At 48.0% G+C, this 16,750-nt stretch overlaps 1 protein-coding gene across 2 annotated transcripts in view; it reads left to right on the forward strand.

Moving 5' to 3' along the window:
* Positions 1-6,581: 6,581 nt before the first annotated feature.
* The window catches only part of SLC38A5 (solute carrier family 38 member 5), a 62,610-nt gene continuing 52,441 nt past the window's right edge, over positions 6,582-16,750 (forward strand). The window contains exon 1 of one of the 2 annotated variants that reach the window (XM_088470507.1): positions 6,582-6,769. The gene's annotated coding sequence lies outside the window, so the exon portion shown is untranslated. The remainder of the gene's footprint in view (positions 6,770-16,750) is intronic. The other variant, XM_088470503.1, reaches the window with a different exon arrangement.

A 16,750-nucleotide genomic window follows, 5' to 3' on the forward strand; every position in this document is an offset into this window, starting at 1 on the left:
TTGACGTAGTGAAAAATGTGAATATGAGTATTAGGTCAGGCAGTGTCGTATCAGGGCTGCTTTGCGCCCTGTGCTGTCCCGCCCCCTAAGTGTGTGATGTCATGATATTGTGCGGAGGGGGCGATGTCAAAGGCACCCTAAGGATGCGCCGAGCTGCTGTACAGAGGGCAGGGTGCATGTCTGGAGGTGTACAGACTGGCTGCAGAGTGCCTACCCTCCAACATGACCCCTTCCATCGGGTACACTGCTCTGCTCCTGGCCTTCCCACCTAATTAATGATTGCTATCATCAGGGCTGTCTTAACAGCAGTGTGGGCCCTGGGCAAAGCAATGCACTGGGGACCCTACCCACCCATTCATGGGAAAAAAATGTAAATGGTCATATATGCTTCCCAGAACAATGATATGACACAGCCACCATATCGTACACAAGAGAGCCTGCTGCCTGTATTGGGAATCAGTATGAATGACTGCCGGCCCTATGGCCAGCGGTTCAAATCCCGATGCCGGAAGACCGTCGCCGCTGGGTCCCATATTATCAATGTGGATGATGGAGTCCACCTGAGCAGTGTCCTATCCCCCTGGGCCCCACTCCCAATATCTCACTCCCCATATGTATATATCTCCCCCTCCCCATAGCAGTATCATCAGCTCCCTGAGCCCCTACTCCCCATATGTCTTTGTCTCCCCCTCCCATAGTAGTGCCATCAGCCCCCACTCCCCAAATGTAACTGCCTCCCCTCATCCAGCTCTTACCTTTTATCCTGTGTTTATCCTGTGTGGTGGAGCCGGGTCTGTCAGCAGCTCCGCGGGTGATCTCTGGCTTCTCCTCTGCACTCTGCAGTAGCTTGCGTCAGTTACATGCAGAAAGTGACAGTGAAAAAAAAAACACTTCCTGCCTGTGTGAGTCCTCTGCTGCTGCAGCCGCCTGATCCCTGCTGCTGGCTGGGCCCCGTGTAGCTTCGGCCCTTGGGCAGCTGCCCAACAAGCCCAAAGGAAGAGACGGCCCTGGCTATCACCTGTGTTGAATTAGGTAATTAATTAGAAGGGCGTTTCAGCACAGGTGGTTGCAATCAGGAAGTCCAGGAGCAGTGCATTTTGGACCTACTGGAACAGGTCATGCTGGAGGGTCTGAGGGTGCCATTCCCTAATTATGGCCCTGGGGTTAGGTCTACGGGTTAGCAATAGGGATCGCCTTACCTCAAAAAAACACTGTAGGGACCTGCCTGCCCTTTACGACCTCTATACGCCGGTCAACATGCTACGACCAGCCCCATCGGGTGATTACAATCTCCTGTGACCCTCCACTACCACCTTCTGAGCTTGGGAGTGGATCCAGGCCTCTGTTCCGACCGGGGCCTACCAGACCTCCCGGAGCCGCGGAGCGTCTGCCGTATCATTGTCGCGGCTGCCCCCACTGGCCCCTGCTGCTTTCAAGACGGTGCAGCTGCCTCTCCCTTCGGAGAGCCTCATCATGGGACCCTTCTGCGGACTTTTCTGGCCCCTGACAGCGGCTTCTAAAGCCCCGTGAATCACGGAGGTCCGCCATCTTGTCACACAGCCCTCTGCCTCCAGACCCTTCTGTATACTACAGAGGCACCATCTATCTATTTCTCAGGTGTGGGGGAGATTAAACAAGAGAGCACCTACCTCAGTAGTCACCCTGAGGACTTCACCAGCAGGCCCTCTCTTCATCATCCAGGTAAAGGCTGACTTGGACCCTCTATTGGAGAAAAGGGGCAAGAATATCACTGCCTAGCAAGTTTCTAGGCTATTTTACCTAAAGCTGTATGGGTGAAGCTTATAGGCTACCATTATAATATAATCACTGCTGCAAAATGATGGCTAACCCTCCCTAACTCCATTCCTAACCTCCGTCGCCCGCCTGTGATATCAAGCGACAGTGTTATCACTCACATTTGCTGCATAATTACGTGTCCTCAGTTCTCATCAACAATGGCGCCTCAACGCCCAAAACCCTCATCGACTGTCCCACCAGTCTCCTTTCTCAAAGTATCTCCTTCCTCACAAAACGCCAAAGCTGGTTCCACACATACTAAAAGCAGTAAACATATATCGGCTTTAAGTACCCCGCCTGCTGACTCCCCACCTTCTGCCTCTCGGCAGTTAGACATTTCAGATGATGCCCCCCTTACAATGGGCTCTATGAAAATGCTACTGGCCTCCTTTAAAGATGATATTTCAACAGAATTTAAAGCGGCACTGCAATCCTATCAGCAATCGGTGGATGAATTGGGGGCAGTGTCGGACTGAGGCATGAAAGACCCACTGGGGGCCCATACTTAGGGGTGTGGCCATCCTCCAGAAGGGGTGTGGCTAGCCTCCACAGAGGCTTGTCTAACCATTAGAAAGTGCATGGTCTGGGCCCCTTTAAAAATATATATACAGTATATAGTAAATACTGAGTGCATGCATGATAATATACCAGATTAATAACAGCAATAGTTTGTATGAAATACACCATAGTCCTGTGCAGTATAATGTAACATATGTATATTGTATAATTCAAGTGCACAGTCTGGAACCTGATCCCTAGAGGAGGGGGAGGACCCTCAGACAGTGGGGCCCACCGGGGGATTAACTAGTACCCCTGTGGGCCAGTCCAACCCTGATTGGGGACACGTACTGATCACCTAGAGAATAAATTAGAAGAAGTAGTAAAATCACATAATAAACTGATCACGCTCCATGAGGACCTACAGAAAGAGGTCACATCTCTTAGGAATAAGACCGCGGATCTAGAAGATAGGTCTAGGCGCAACAATCTTAAATTCCGAGGGATCCCGGAGACAATTTCGAATTCAGAGCTGACGGATCATGTAACGGAAATCTTTATGAAACTTCTACCTACTACACAGATCTCGGACTTCCTACTAGATCGTATCCATAGATTACCCAAAGCTCGTAATGCGCCTACCGACGCTCCTAGAGATGTTCTGATGCGATTGCATTATCATCATATTAGAAGAAGCCATCCTTCGTGCAGCAAGGTCTGCGGATACTGCCATATTAGGAAAAATTCAAATATTTGGAGACCTTTCAGCAGCAACGCTGGCCTTGAGAAGATCATTTCTCCCGGTTACCAGAGCACTACAAAGGGCGTCCATCAATTATCGATGGGGCTTCCCCACTAAATTGATAAAATCTAGGAATGGTGCTACCACAGTCATCTCAGATCCAGCTGAAGGTATCCAACTCCTGGTGACATGGAACTTAGAAAACAAAATCCCGAACAACCTTCGTGTTAACAGGGACTGGTACTAACTGGCTCTTAACACCTCATATCCTTTTCAGAATATTTTCCAAACACACACACCTACTGTGACCAGCGATAGATATAATTGCCGTTTCAGGCTGTTCCTTTTGTGTGAAATCCTGAGTTTTAGTTAATCTGTTTAAGGGCAGCATAACGTTGGGCTAATTCTTGGATCTGCCCATTGGAGTGGTAGACCTGAGTATCTCGTTTTGCTTGTTTTGCACTTATGTCTAAGGGATGTGCATCTATATTTTTGGGAATGTTTTACATAATGTTCATTGTTTGATATACTTTTTTTTCTGTAATGACTACTGAGTTCTTAGGTCTATATATTCCAATTTCGGGCGATGGGGGTTATTTGCCCCACTGGTCACTCACCCCAATGTACCACCAAGAAGGCGGTCATTGATAGTCCCTTTTAGGTACTATTTTCTCTTTATTTTTGTTTCCACTTTTATTTTGCCTATCCTTTTTTAATTTTTTTGATACAACAATGTTCCAGGTACTGTATGTTACGCAGGCCTCGTTCTATGCACAATACGGTTCAGATACGTTAATTTCCAGCAATACCTTTCGTTATCCTAATGGTTAAGATATAGGGGCCTATTCATTAAACGTAAAAATTCAATGGAGATAATTAGCTTTAGAACTCTCATGGAGTTCTAGCTAATTATAGGTGGAATTCATCATTCCACCTCTCCATAAGTATCTATTCCGAAAAGCTGTCATTTTTGCGATGACAGCTTTTCGGGAAATAGATACTTTTCCTGCCTACACTACCTTATCGCATCTGGAAACAGTGCCGCGCATGCGCTGTTACATCTGTAAAACCAGCGCATGCGCAGCACTGCCTACAGATGCGGTAAGTTTCGTACCCCCCCCGACCCCCCCCACCACCCTCCCCCCTCCGCTCACCTTCCCCCCCCCCCCCGACTTACCTGCCCGCGCAGCAGCCTCTGGCTCCGTCCTGCTGGTCTGTCATGTGGTTTCCCAGCAGACCACATGGCAGATTAGAAAAAAAAAAATTATTTTTTCTTTTTCTAAACTTTCTTGTGCTCTGCTGGGGAGCACACATGACAGACCAGCAGGACGGAGCCTGAGGACGGAGCAGAGCGCCGGAGGGACTCGTCGGGGGACCTGCACACGCTGATACAGGTTAGTGGATTCTGCTATTCGCCACCTCACAGTGGCGTATAGTAACTGCATCAAATTCCGAAAATTTATAATTTTCGGAATTTGATGAATACCATAATTTCCACATCCCCATACTAATGTATGGGGAGTGTGGAAATTAACGCAGGGGGACTTAGCAAGGAGATATCTGTGATATCTCCTGTGTTAAGTCTGTTCATGAATACCAAAATAACGTTATTTAAGGAAAATGTCCTTAAAAACGTTATTTTAGTGTTGATGAATAGGCCCCATTATCCATAAATGCTAAGGGTCTCAATTCTCCTAACAAAAGAAGACTTGCATTGAGACATTTCGCTAAATGTAGAGCCCATATAGTCGCTGTGCAAGAAACCCATTTCCAACGATCCTTCCCCCCCCCCCCAATTTTCCAATCTGAAATATCCCCATTGCTTTACCTCCAATGGCCCTTGTAAAAAAGCAAGAGTAGCGATATTATTCTCCAATACATGCAACTTTGTCTTGGATAAACAAATAAACGATAAGGAAGGCCGATACCTGATACTTCTAGGTAAGTTAGACAATATCCCAGTGACACTAGTATCAGTCTATGCTCCTAATACGAAACAAGTGTCCTTTATCAGGAAAGTTTGCACGGTTCTTCAATCATGTAAGAAAGGTATCTTACTAATGTTAGGAGACTTCAGTATGGTCCTTGATCAAGTTTTAGATAAATCCTCCCCCAAATCCAAAGGCGGCTCCTATTCCATTCCAGATCACTCCCAGAGCTTTAGATGAATTCTTAGCAAATATGATCTCTACGACATATGGAGGGCGGGACACCCCGGGGAGAGAGACTACACCTTTTATTCTCAGGTACACAAGTCATATTCTCGTATAGATTTGGCCATATCAGACAAATGGTCTTTACCCTCTGTTAAACGATCACTGATTCTACCGGCTGCATGGTCTGATCATGCGGAGGTCTCACTAGATTGGGATGAGAACCCCCCCGGGCACCTGGTGTTTGGGAGAACACCTACTGGTGAACCCAGAAGCTAAGCAGATAATATCTAATGCCCTTTCTATGTATATAGAAACCAACAGACCAGAAGATACCTCATCATTTACATTCTGGTGCTCTCTAAAGGCTCTATTTATTATCATTATTTTTACTAAAATAAAGTGATAAAGGCTGTTTTGTGTTTTCACATCCTTTTTACATTATTTTAGTATCACCTAAAGTTACTACAGGGCAATTGGAGTAGAATTCGTAAAATTCTACTCCAACCCCTTAGTATCACTTATTTTTAGTAATCAGATCGCATTTCCCATGATTGTAATGGGAAATGCGATCTGTGTGCAAGTTACTAAAAATAAATTGTGAAAAAAAATACCGGGGGCGGCCCTGTGATAATAACGGCACTTGGAGGTGGCGTTATCCAGGGTCTCCCCCAGTTACCAGGCTCCTACTCTGCTCTAACATGCACAGCAGAGCCCGGAGCCGGCCCCAGTGATCAGCTATGTGGTCTATACAGACCACATGCTGATACACTGCAAAAAAAAAAAAAATTGTAAAAAAAAAAAAAATTAACTTTCCCGAGTCCAGGGACCGGAGCTGGTCTCCCATACTACACTGCGGCCTGGTCATCAGGTGACCTGGTCCCAGTGCAGTATGGGATGTCAGCTGACCGGAGCCATGAGGACATCACCGGAGCCCGGAACATGCAGGTAGGTGCAATTGAGGAGGGGTTGCGGGGGGGGGTCCGTGATCGCCGGGGGTGAGGCTTGGCACTGGGGGGGCGGGGTAGCAGCGGCCACCGATCGGCGCATGTGCGGGCTAATAAAAATCTAAGGTTCAAAAGAGACACTGTAACCGTTATGACCATGTCAACATTTCATTAGTGTTGACATGCTGTATGTCGCCATGGTGAATGTAGACATAATGAACATGTCAACATGCTCTCGTCGACACAGTCAGCGTTGACATAATATACTGCGTCACCTATTGGAATACCTGGAAACTATACAAGAATAACAAAGCATAAATAGAAGACAAAAGCTGAGTAATGGGTTGTTGGTTTGATCATCACAAGGTCCCACCACACTCTACGCTCCGCCCCTTGGTCTACACAGCAGTCAGGGGGTTGTGTCCCAGTACATGTGTGTGTGAGACTGCACTGGCTGTACTGGCACTGGTGTGATAGCTGCGTTATACTCAGCTGCCTGTCCGGATTACTGGGATACCAAATATGTTCCCTATCACCACGGTCTGATGCTGGGGGAAGGTGCGCCTCTCAGGTCTCTGAGCTTCTGTCTTTACTGGTGGAATATTAAAGCTCTACACGAGCGGAAAACAGAGGTAAGCCAATGCTTGTTTCCAAAATGTCTTAAGACTCTGGCTGTGTCGCAATGCTGGGACTTGTAGTTTCACAGCAGCTGGACTGCCAAAGGTTGCTTACTTTATAAAGTAAAGCTGCCCATACATCTGCGATGGATTGTCGCAATGAAGCAATGCGATGGTAAATTCCGACCGTCCACCATCGATGTTCAGCGATCCGTTGCAGGATTGCTGAAATTTGACATGTTAAATGTCTCCAATTAGACAATCATGATCATTTTTTGATCGCGATCGTCAAATCGGGAAAATCCAACATGTTGGATTTCTGCGATCCTGCGATGCCAGGTTGCAGCATCGCAGGATCGCGGCAATCCGTCGCTAATGTATGGAGCCCTTAACTTAGGGTGCGGTCCCTAAGGGGGAAGGTAGACAAAATGTATGAGTCCGCTGGCAATTTGGGTGTTGGGGGCTCAGTTTATTGGTGACTATGTAGAGTTGAATGCAGGTCGTCCTTGTTTACACCCACATTGCGTGCACGGTGTAAAATACTGATATTCGCCCGTATGCCAAGTTGTATATATCAAATTATCAATGCGACCGCACTGCTTTTATTCATACGTTTATTTTCATAGCCATTATCACTATCAGCGCGCATGTGTGTCAGATCAGCGGTCATTATCAGCGTGCACGTGTGTTAGCCCAGCCGTCATCATTATCAGTGCGCACTTGTGCCAGCCCAGCAGTCATCATTATCAGCGCGCACGTGTGCCAGCCCAGCCATCATCATTATCAGCGTGCACGTGTGCCAGCCCAGCCATTATCACTATCAGTGCGCACTTGTGCCAGCCCAGCAGTCATCATTATCAGCGCGCACGTGTGCCAGCCCAGCCGTCATCATTATCAGTGCGCACTTGTGCCAGCCCAGCCGTCATCATAATCAGCACGCACTTGTGCCAGCCCAGCCGTCATCATTATTGGCACGCACGTGTGCCAGCCCAGCCATCATCATTATCGGCGTGTACTTATGCCAGCCCAGCCGTCATTAACAGCACGCACTTGTGCCAGCCTAGCCGTCATCATTATCAGCGCGCACTTGTGCCAGCCTAGCCGTCATCATTATCAGCGCACACTTGTGCCAGCCTAGCCGTCATCATTATCAGCGCGTACTTGTGCCAGCCTAGCCGTCATTATCAGCGCACACGTGTGCCAGCCCAGCCGTCATTATCAGCACGCACTTGTGCCAGCCCAGCTGTCATCATTATCAGCGCACACTTGTGCCAGCCCAGCCGTCATCATTATCAGAGCGCACTTGTACCAGCCCAGAGGTCATCATTATCAGCACGCACTTGTGCCAGCCTAGCCGTCATCATCAGCGCACACTTGTGCCAGCCCAGCCGTCATCATTATCAGCGCGCACTTGTGCCAGCCTAGCCGTCATCATTATCAGCGCGCACTTGTGCCAGCATAGCCATCATCATTATCAGCGCGCACGTGTGCCAGCCTAGCCATCATCATTATCAGCGCGCACATGTGCCAGCCTACCCGTCATCATTATCAGCGCGCACTTGTGCCAGCCCAGCCGTCATCATTATCAGCACGCACGTGTGCCAGCACAGCCGTCATCATTATCAGCACGCACGTGTGCCAGCCCAGCCATCATCATTATCAGCGCACATGTGTGCCAGCCCTGGTGCAAGAGAGCCACCTGAAAGCAGGCACATCATCACGCCCAACTCTGCATCGCCGAGATTCCGTCAACACTGCCCCACTAAAGGAGCGCCCTGTTACTGCACAGTTACGATCTGATTGCGTTGCCTGACTCAGTATCATCTTTAGTGTCATATGCTCGGCTCCGGAGAATTTGCAGTGTCCAACACACAAGATCTGTCCGCAAAATGAACGTACGTTCAACTGTGTGCTTATGTTACACTGATGAAAAATGCGTCTCTGACGACGGGTTCCATACAAAAGGTAGACGATGATTTGGTCGTCATGACAAAGGGTCAACCGTACGGAAAGCTGACAGGTTCAGAGGGTCGACACAGAACTTGTTGACACTTTTTTTTTTTTTTCTTTTATGGTTAGGGTTAGGCACTTCTGGAGGGTTAGAGTTAGGCACTTCTGGAGGGTTAGGGTTAGGCACTTAAACGGATGGTTAGGGTTAGGCACTAAGAGGGAGGGTTAGGCACTAGGGGGGACGGTTAGGGTTAGGCACTAGGAGGGACGGTTAGGGTAAAGCTGGATACACACGTAAAGATTTTCTGTCCAACCATCCAATTAGTTGATTGGTTGGAATGAAAACCTAGTAAGGAATGAAATTAAATGACAATCAGCAATTTGCTCCCAAACGCCGGAAAATGGACAAAAACTGTTGTTTGAAAAAAATGTTTCAATCAACCATTTAATAAAGTTGTCTGACGTCATTTTCATCTGTTTTCTGGCATTTAGGAGCAAATTGCTGATCATCAGTTACTCCCATACGTTACCAGATTTTCATTCCAACCAGTGAACTAGTTGGATGGTTGGACAGAAATTGTTTGTGTGTACCCAGCCTTAGGGTTAGGGATAGGCACTAGGAGAGATGGTTAGGGATAGACACTAGGAGAGATGGTTAGGGTTAGGCACTAGGAGGGAGGGTTAGTGTTAGGCACTAGGAGGGACAGTTAGGGTTAGGCACTAGGAGGGAGGGTTAGGGATAGGCACTAGGAGGGAGGGTTAGTGTTAGGCACTAGGAGGGATGGTTAGGGTTAGGCACTTATACGGACGGTTAGGGTTAGGCACTAGGAGGGGTTGTTAGGGTTAGGCACTTATACGGACGGTTAGACACTAGGATAGACGGTTAGGGTTAGGTACTTATACAGATGGTTAGGCACTAGGAGGGACGGGTAGGGTTAGACACTAGGAGGGAGGGTTAGGGATAGGCAATAGGAGGGTGGGTTAGGGATAGGCAATAGGAGGGACAGTTAGGAATAGGCACTAGGAGGGAAGGTTAGGCACTTATACGGACGGTTAGGGTTAGGCACTAGAAGGGAGGGTTAGAGTTAGGCACTTATATGGACGGTTAGGCACTAGGAGGGTGGGTTAGGGTTAGGCACTAGGAGGGAGGGTTAGGGATAGGCAGTAGGAGGGTGAGTTAGGGATAGGCACTAGGAGGGAGGGTTAGGCACTTATACAGACGGTTAGGGTTAGGCACTAGGAGGGAGGGTTAGGGTTAGGCACTAGGAGGGAGGGTTAGGCACTAGAAGGGTGGGTTAGGGTTAGGCACTAGGAGGGAGGGTTAGGGTTAGGCACTAGGAGGGAGGGTTATGGATAGGCAATAGGAGGGTGAGTTAGGGTTAAGCACTAAGACAGACGGTTAGGGTTAGGCACTAGGAGGGAGGGTTAGGGTTAGGCACATATGGATGGTTAGGGTTAGGCACTAGGAGGGAGGGTTAGGGTTAGGCACCAAGGGGAGGGTTAGGGTTAGGCACCAAGGGGAGGGTTAGGCACTTATATGGATGGTTAGCGTTAGGCACTAGGACGGACGTTTAGGGTTAGGCACTAGGAGGGAGGGTTAATGTTAGGCACCAAGGGTAGGGTTAGGGTTAGGCACCAAGGGGAGAGGTAGGGTTAGGCACTAGGAGAAAGGGTTAGGCACTAGGATGGACGGTTAGGGTTAGGCACTAGGATGGACGGTTAGTGTTAGGCACTAGGACGGACGGTTAGGATTAGGCACTAGGAGGGAGGGTTAGGGTGAAGATTAGGGTTGGAAAAAAAATGTGTCAACCATTTCGATATCGACCTTTTGAACCTGTCATCCATTTGCAACTGTTGTCCTTCTGTACTGTCCCATTTTTTTTATGTCGACCGTTTTCCATGTTGACATTTTGGTGTAGACCAAACTAATGTCGACCATTTGTATCACGCCTATCTCTGACAGGGATGTCCAACTGGCGGTCTGTGGGCCAGACACCATGATGTGGAATACGCGGCTCTCCTGTTACAATGAAATGTGGCCATCGCTGTGCGTTATCAGTGTACGGGCGGCTCCTGGTAGTCACTTGGAAGCTGAACTCCTCTCCCAGTGTTTGAACATTCACAGCTGAGAGCACAGCCGAGTGTAAGACACACACACACTCCGTGTTCATCTGTCCGGCCTAACACAACGCTCAGTATTATCCCATCATGTTAGAGAGCGACACACACAGGGTGAACGTTATGCTCTGACCTTTTCTCTAGCTCTGTTCTATTAATATCTGTGTATTTTGGGGAATGAAGGCCCCAAAGGATTCATTCTAAAGACCTCATTCAATTCAGCGTTACTTAACCCCGGATCTACCATGAAACCTGTCAGGTTATCACCTTTGCCCAGCATCCATTAACCCCTTTTCTACCCATCACTGCATAATTAACTCATCATCCACCATAATGGCCATTACTGGGCAACTTAACCCTTTGTTGCATTGCTTAGTACAACGTCTACTAGGAGATGCATTAACCCTTTCTCAGGTAAAGCTTTGCCCAGTATCTCCTAACTCCCACGGGAGCATCAAATAACCCTTTCCGGAACAAGACCTTACCCAGTATCACTTAACCCCTCTCCTGCCAGGTTACCCATTGGAGCAGCCCCTTACCCCATCAGGCCAACACCGGCCATTTACCTATCTTCTGTGTGAGCAACCGGGCCAAACGGTGACACATTTATTCCTCCTCTTGGGGTCTATTCATCATGTTAATTATCTGGGTCTGCCCAATTAATATTCTAACTCGTGGCGAGTGCCGGAGCAATTAATCATCGCTCCGGCGCGGAGACAGCTGATCCTTAAATCAGCCGTCTCCCCGAATGTTTTCACTGCTCCTTTCGTAGCAGTAAAACTTAGCACTGCCGAGTCTGACGAAGGCGCACAAACCCCCGGCGTGCGGCGGAAGGAGACGGACAGGGGAGGAGGGATCCCTCTTTGCAACCCAGGACTCCTTTCCATAGGGGTGTGCAGGTATGTAGGAGCAATCTCCATTTGAAGATAGCGAATACTCACGCAGTCAAGCTCTGAAAATATTGTATTTTCGGAGCTTGATGAATTTAGGTCCCCATACTCGTGTATGGGGACAGAGAGCCACATTGTGAGGGCAAGGTAAGCAGGAGATATCTGTGATACTAGTGTATGGGGATAGAGAGCCACATTGTGGGAGAAAGGTAAGCAGGAGATATCTGTGATACTAGTGTATGAGGACAGCGGCCATCCCGGGAGAGGAAGGTAAGCAGGAGATATCTGTGATCCTAGTGTATGGGGACAGCGGGCCATTCCGGGAGAGGAAGGTAAGCAGGAGATATCTGTGATCCTAGTGTATGGGGACAGCGGGCCATTCCGGGAGAGGAAGGTAAGTAGGAGATATCTGTGATCCTAGTGTATGGGGACAGAGAGCCACATTGTGGGAGAAAGGTAAGCAGGAGATATCTGTGATACTAGTGTATGGGGACAGCGGGCCATTCCGCCAGAGGAAGGTAAGTAGGGGATATCTGTGATACTAGTGTATGAGGACAGCGGGTCATTCCGGGAAAGGAAGGTAAGTAGGAGATATCTGTGATCCTAGTGTATGGGGACAGCGGGCCATTCCGGGAGAGGAAGGTAAGCAGGAGATATCTGTGATACTAGTGTATGGGGACAGAGAGCCACATTGTGGGAGAAAGGTAAGCAGGAGATATCTGTGATACTAGTGTATGGGGACAGTGGGCCATTCCGCCAGAGGAAGGTAAGTAGGGGATATCTGTGATACTAGTGTATGAGGACAGCGGGTCATTCCGGGAGAGGAAGGTAAGTAGGAGATATCTGTGATCCTAGTGTATGGGGACAGCGGGCCATTCCGGTAGAGGAAGGTAAGCAGGAGATATCTGTGATACTAGTGTATGGGGACAGAGAGCCACATTGTGGGAGAAAGGTAAGCAGGAGATATCTGTGATACTAGTGTATGGGGACAGCGGCCATTCCGGTAGAGAAAGGTAAGCAGGAGATATCTGTGATACTAGTGTATGGGGACAGCGGGCCATTCCAGGAGAGGAAGGTAAGCAGGAGATATCTGTGATACTAGTGTATGGGGACAGCGGGCCATTCCGGGAGAGAAAGGTAAGCAGGAGATATCTGTGATACTAGTGTATGGGGACAGCGGGTCATTCTGGGAGAGGAAGGTAAGCAGGAGATTTCTGTGATACTAGTGTATGGGGACAGCGGGCCATTCCGGGAGAGGAAGGTAAGCAGGAGATATCTGTGATACTAGTGTATGGGGAGAGCAGGCCATTACGGGAGAGGAAGGTAAGTAGGAGATATCTGTGATACTAGTGTATGGGGACAGTGGGCCATTCCGGGAGAGGAAGGTAAGCAGGAGATATCTGTGATACTAGTGTATGGGGACAGCGGGCCATTCTGTGAGAGGAAGGTAAGCAGGAGATATCTGTGATACTAGTGTATGGGGACAGCGGGCCATTCTGGGAGAGGAAGGTAAGCAGGAGATATCTGTGATACTAGTGTATGGGGACAGCGGGCCATTCCGGGAGAGGGAGGTAAGTAGGAGATATCTGTGATACTAGTGTATGGGGACAGCGGGCCATTCCGGGAGAAGAAGGTAAGCAGGAGATATCTGTGATACTAGTGTATGGGGACAGCGGGCCATTCTGGGAGAGGAAGGTAAGTAGGAGATATCTGTGATACTAGTGTATGGGGACAGTGGGCCATTCCGGAAGAGGAAGGTAAGCAGGAGATATCTCTGATACTAGTGTATGGGGACAGCGGGCCATTCTGGGAGAGGAAGGTAAGCAGGAGATATCTGTGATACTAGTGTATGGGGACAGCGGGCCATTCTGCAAACAGAAGGTAAGTAGGAGATATCTGTGATACTAGTGTATGGGGACAGTGGGTCATTCCGGGAGAGGAAGGTAAGTAGGAGATATGTGATACTAGTGTATGGGGACAGCGGCCACATCATGCGAGAAAGGTAAGCAGGAGATATTTTGATATCTCCTGTGTTACCTTTATGATAAATGGCCCCAAAACCAGCTTCAAGGGCAGAAGGCAGCAAAGAGCTAATCTCCGCACTGTGCACGGAACTCATGTCTCTGTGCCCTGAGGAGAAAGATTCTTATGAGAGGGCATGGGAAGCTGACTTAGGGGAAACCTTACATAGCGAAGACTGGGAGAAAATATATAATCCAATGTGGCCTCTAGTTCTATAAGTGCGTATAAACGAGAAAGCCTATAACTTGCTTTACGGGTGGTATTCTGTCCCCTCTATGTTACACAAAGTGCAGCCCGAGATCTCTAGTCTGTGTTGGAGTTGTGGGCTGGATACTGGGACGTTTTTACATATATGGTGGAGTTGTGGGCTGGATACTGGGATATTTTTACATATATGGTGGAGTTGTCCGAAGCTGATTCTGTTCTGGAAAGAAATTTGTGCCCTTGTTAGCTCTATCCTAGGCGTCTCAGGGCCTCATTCACTGCGGATCGCTATTCTGCTTATACATATACAAGGCAGCTGCTAATATCAGCAGTGACATGGTAATGTTTGCATTCGCATTGCGATCGCAACCTGACATAAGGACGCCCACTTCCCCATACTCGCATCCGTATACTTGGTCAACAGAGAGAAACAATCGGTAACATCGAGTAACTTGCTGCTACATGCTCCCCCCTCCCTGTCTTCCCCATCTGTATCATGCCCGTCTGTCTGCCCCTCCCCTTGAGAATGTAAGCTCTTGCGAGCAGGGCCCTCTACCCTCTTGTGCTTCTCCTTACTTTATTTTCATCTACTTCTTACCCACCACTAGGGCACCTAACACTTGGTGCTTATGCTCTGTTGCATTGGGTGTTATGGTCGCTAATGTATCAATATATATTATCCATGTCCTTGTCCTGCATTGTATTGTACTGTAAGTCACTTTCCTATAATTGTAGTTGTTCCGCACAGAAATGTATTTAATTAATTGGTATATCTACTTATTGTTTGCAAAAAATCCCCATAAATTCCCTTTTCTACCCTTGCAAGGGCTTTCATTCAATTTTTGTTAATTAGTTCTGTCAATCTGTATCTATCATTACTGATTGGGAAAACACAATAGTGCTACCAAACTCATCATTACATATTTATAAAAATAATTTTTCATAAAAGGATAATAGAGAGATGAGATCTGCAGGTGCACTCAGAGATTGTTTAATGAAAACTTAATTGCAGATGTCCGTATCTATCCTTAAAATGTAACCTTTATTTTGGTATATTAAAGAAGTTTGCAATTATTGCAAACTTGATAGTGAAGATTTGTGACAAAAAAGTAAGAAAATAAAGTGACGTTCTAAAAACAATTATCACTGGGCCTGATTCAGACCCGCACGCGAGCGCTATGCGCTCGCAAGCGGGTCGATGTTGGCCCAGTGCGCATGCGCACGAAGGAGCCGGCTCTGTTGTGCGCATGCGCGAGACCCGGATAGTGACGGGCAAGCCGTCGCTCCGGGTCTCGCTACAAAGGGGGCGTGCTGTCGATGTTGAGTGACAGCACGCCCCCTTTGGTGGGCGGGCCGGGGGCATGGCTATCCAGACGGAGGCGTTCCCATAGGAACGCCTACCGTCTAGGGCCGGCCCCACTGACATCACAAGTGATGTCAGTAGGAGTGCTTTCGGCTCTGTCAGAGCCAAAAGCACTCTTGGGCTTGTGGCAACGAGACCCTACCGCAAGGGTCTCGTCGCAAGCCTGATGGTCGCGATGGTCTTGACCATCACGACCATCTTCCTGGCCGCTCGCTATAGCTGTGGGTGGTCAAGCACAGCTATGCGAGCGACCAGGAGGCTGGTCTAAAAAAAGAGAAGGACGGCCCTGATGCAGAGCGAGCGCTCTGTCAGAGTGTCCGGCTCTGAATCAGGGCCACTGTGTCTTGTCTTATTTATTATTGCACATATCTTGTTCTTTTATGTGGTATTTCTAATATTTATTCACAAATTCAGTGATATAAGACAAGTATGTCAAATCTAACTGATGTCGTTTGCAGTGTGATTGATATTATTACTGATATTATAACACTAAAAAATGTTTCTGGCTTAATACTTATGTCGTTCTTGATAACCTTAGGACCTCATTCAGAGCCGCTCGTTAGGAGCGATTTTCGCACATCTGCGCGTGGGTCTATGTCGCAGTGCGCGTATGCAAACTAGCGTCTGTGATGTACAATCGAGCGCTTGTAGTACACAGAGAGGACGCTACTTTGAGTGACAGCTTGGTTTGTGGGTGGTAACAGGGGAAGGTGCTTGTGAACGTGGGCGTGTCTGACCGTCAGAACGGCGTTTAATGGGTGTGCATAATTAGCAAAGTAGCGTCATTGCACACGTGACTTGGTTGTATTTTAGCCAGAACTGCTCGCAGTGCTTGGGGTAGCTTAGGTCAACCCCAAGCATGGCCCTCGATGTTCACGATTAATCAGACACTTCCCGGAGATGACGTGTGCTGCGAGTGACAGGTGGGAGGTTTTATAGTCCGGCGTACGCTAACTGCCATCGCTCACTAAGACATAGAGGGCGTCCTTACAGCGCTAAGAGCGAACGCTTGATTTGCATACCCGGCCCCTTTTTCAAAGCGAACGATCGCATCTTGCGAGCGTTTCTGAATGAGGTCCTTAGTCTGTTATTTCTTCAGACTAGTCAGTTATATTTGTGTCAAAATTGTAGCAGTATTGATGGAGAATGTATCTCGTGTATCTATTTGATACTTGTATATATTCTGATATGTTGGATAATAGCAGCTGGGGATTGATATTCCACTCTGCCGCTATGATACAATCCTCTATGTGTGGACTGTGTGCTATATTGTTACTTAGTGTCAGCGCTGACACTAAGTAGCACTATAGTAGCAATATAGCACACAGTCCGCACATAGAGGATTGTATCATAGCGGCAGAGGGACGATCAAATAGGGGAATTGTCAGTATTTCAAGTGAGGGGACATATATCTCAGTACCATAATTCCAGTGATAAGCAGCCCATATA

Source organism: Taudactylus pleione, unplaced genomic scaffold (assembly GCF_031769625.1).
Source record: "Taudactylus pleione unplaced genomic scaffold, aTauple2 ptg000013l, whole genome shotgun sequence".
Lineage (NCBI taxonomy): Eukaryota > Metazoa > Chordata > Amphibia > Anura > Myobatrachidae > Taudactylus > Taudactylus pleione.